Source organism: Tamandua tetradactyla, chromosome 9, assembly GCF_023851605.1.
Source record: "Tamandua tetradactyla isolate mTamTet1 chromosome 9, mTamTet1.pri, whole genome shotgun sequence".
NCBI classification, from domain to species: domain Eukaryota; kingdom Metazoa; phylum Chordata; class Mammalia; order Pilosa; family Myrmecophagidae; genus Tamandua; species Tamandua tetradactyla.
In genome coordinates this window covers 61,809,745-61,813,174 of record NC_135335.1, presented here as the reverse complement: position 1 = coordinate 61,813,174, position 3,430 = coordinate 61,809,745, and the positions used below count along the sequence as shown (strand labels likewise).

The following is a 3,430-nucleotide window of genomic DNA, read 5'->3' as shown; positions in this document are numbered from 1 at the left end:
TGTAAACACACCTATTCTCTAATAAAAATTACTTTTGAAAAACTTTGCATTAGCTGGCACCTTATTTTCATGTCTCCTATAATTGTTCCCTGAATGACTCACCCTTTAATCTGGCTCTGCATATGGCATTTAAAATTATATATCTGAAATTTATTCAATTTTCACAAGTTCTTTTAGATTTAATTAGAAGGGATTTTTTCACGTGTAGATTCTGGTTTTTTTATTCTTTATATACTTCCAAAATATATATTTGATGAATTATGCAGACGTTTAACCAGCCATTCCCAGTTGAAGAAAAATCAAGACCCTTTGAATGACTGAGAAACCTTTCCATTATCTCATGCCCTGCCTGACTCGGCCCTTGCTTCTTGGTCTTCCCGCTTAACCCTCTTTTCCAGGGGTGCTGGAACCATCAGCCCGGGAGCATCGGAGCCGACTACATGGATCTCATTCCAACATGTCATGTTGAAAGCTTAACATCAACCACTATGGAAACTGGCAAATACTGAAAATCAGGTAGGTTAAAAATATATACATTTGTTTATTTATTTATTTATTCATTTATTTATTTTTTGAGAGTTGATTTATCAAAACATCACTGTTCTCTTCCTTCCTTACTCTGCTCAAACCGTACTGGCAATTTTGCTGTCTTGGCTGTTCACCAGGCAACCTTTCACTGCAGGATCTTTGCGTTTGTTATCCTCTGCCTGGAATGCTCTTTTCCAGAAATTCATAAGGCTCTGTCTCCACCTTAAGGTCATACTTAAAGGTCATATTTCAGTCAGGTTTCCTTTATTTAAAATTGTAATGCTCTTCCCCACCCAAACACACACACACACACACACACACAGTCCATATCTCATTTTCCTGCTCTGTCTTCCATTTCCTTAGTAGTGACCACCAGCTGATATACTGTATATGTATTATATTTGAGTACTGCTTGCTCCCTGGTTAAATTGCATTTCTACTGCTTCGTCCAATGTTGTATATACAGTTTCCAGCACGGTACCACTCAATACTTTTGCTAGTTGAATGAATGAATTAGTACACAGATGAACGAACAATACTACTGGCACATGTAAGAATATTTAACAAATTTTTGAGTATTTGTTTTTTCATTTAATATTTCTTGAGTGCTTTTGTTAGTGCTTTGCAGTACAGTCAGAGAAACAGTAGCATAATCTATGTATCAGGTAAGAAATTAGAATAGGCTGAAGTGTGTTTGTATTCATTTAACGTAGGGTATAATAACTTAAATATTTATTTATTTAAATCATATAAATTAGGAAATTATCATATTTTCTAAAACAATAGTCTATTTTTTCAATGATGAGTCTGACTGGTCATTATTGCAGCTGTATGTGATTTATCAGTGGTATGCAGTGTTAGGCCAGCATGTTCTCCCTGGATGTTTACGGTGTACTTATTCTGTAAAATGTGTGTGAGGTTGGCAGTAATAGGTTTGCAGTACTATCATGCAAATCCTTAATAAACTTATAGCAGGAAGTTCCATCATGAATTCATATGAAAGAATTTCCTTGGAGAACCATTTCAGGTTTGAGCATACAAACATGTATTTAAGATGTGATTCTTTACTTGCATCCATTCTCTGAACTGTATTATCTTTTTCCCATGACTCTGAATTACAAATCAAAACTTGCTTGATAGCAATCTTATGCTTGCTTCAGTAATAGTGAATTGAACAGGTGCCATTCAGCATTTGAATAAATTGTTGACACTGCAGCATGAAGAGTGGAAATACCTGGGCATAACCGGATTATTTTACAAAAATTTTATTGCATTAAATATAAAATGAGTAAACAGAAAAAGGACCAAATATGAGGGTAGTAAATATGCACAGGCAGTAAGAGCAAGGAAAAGAAGCACAGCAATATGGAGACAGGGAAACCAATCTGATCCCTTTTATTTATATGATTCACAAAATTAATCCAGCAACATTAAAATTTGAGGTTTTCTTTGGGATGTTCTATTATTAAATTACCTAAATTATTTTGGTTTTCATTCTGTCTTCAAATCCCAGCTTCAGGCTCGCTCTTATTCATTTTATACTGCACACAACTGCCACAGCTATCTAAAACATGCATATCCACACACACAAACACACATTCACTCATCTGTTTCTCTAAATTAGACCTACACGTTTTTTTATCATAATCTCAATGCAATAGTACCCAAGGCATTGAAAAATTGTACAATCTTATTCTGCCTTGCCCCAATCTTTCCACTCTTTTCTTCTACCACACTGACAGATACCGCACCATCTTCCAGCCAGTTCAAGAATATTGGATGCTTTTGTACACCTCAGAGTTCTACAGTTTCTTCTTCCTGAAGTCTTCATTCCTCTTTTCTACACCCTTTGAACTACAGATTATATAACAAAATCATACCCTATTTCTTCTGTAATGGTTTCCCCACTCTGAGCCTCCCAGGAGTTAAACCAGCATCTTTACTTTGACAGGACTGTGTATATACCTCAAACAATGGTTCTCATATACACCTGTATCTCCAAGACATTTTATTTTAAAGATTGTTTCCATTGTGCATCTTAACCTCATATTATTTATTAATCAAAATTGGGAATCATGATATTGTTTCTTTTATCATGAATTGTACTCTAATATCTGGCCTCTTGTAATTAAATTTTTTTTTTCCTTTAGCGCTTACTTCGTTGGCATGTATACTGGAATTAAAATGATACAGGTAAAATTAAGATGGCCCCTGTGCAAGGATGACATGGAAATTTGTGAAGCATTCCATACTTTTAAAGAAAAAAAAGCATATTTTTGGTTGATTATGGAATCAAATATGAATGAGGAACCAAAGCAAAGTTGATGTTGTAATAACTTTTTACTTGATATTTTGAGAATGCATACAGTTTGATAGTTAATAAAATGGTATTTAAGATAGTGTTTCATATTTAGAATTTAAGAAACTCTGGTAGCTGTATCTATAGATTTTTCTCCTTCCTTGCTTTAGTTTTAAATTGGTTTATGAAATATATTGCTCAAACAGGCTTTATGATGATTACTTAGGCAATTGTCAGAAAAGCTTCAGGTTCACATGGTATGGGCAATGAGTTGAGCAAGGTTACACACATAAAACTTTACATATGTTCTCCCAGGCCAAGGGCTGGATGAATGGAGAACGTGACCCAGACTCTAAGGTCTGAAGCCCAGAAAAAGTTCTTGACGGATAGCTGAATCTTAATTGGTATACTATCAGTGGTCCTACAGAGTCTTGCTGGACCCCAGAGACAGACCAACAACCACGGATGCAACTCTAGTCAGGAGGAAATGGGACATTGCCCAGGAAATTAAAATAAACTCAAGACACAATTTTTAAATTTTTTTAAAATTTAATTTAGATTTTTTTAAATATGCCTATGCATAAACTAAGATATCCATTGTAG

General features: G+C 34.7%; 1 non-coding gene across 1 annotated transcript; it reads left to right on the top strand.

Moving 5' to 3' along the window:
• Window positions 1-2,679: 2,679 nt before the first annotated feature.
• LOC143647484 (U6 spliceosomal RNA) lies at window positions 2,680-2,784 on the top strand. Its single transcript, XR_013158108.1, has one exon. It is a non-coding gene; the product is annotated as a U6 spliceosomal RNA (small nuclear RNA).
• The last annotated feature ends 646 nt before the right edge of the window (window positions 2,785-3,430 follow it).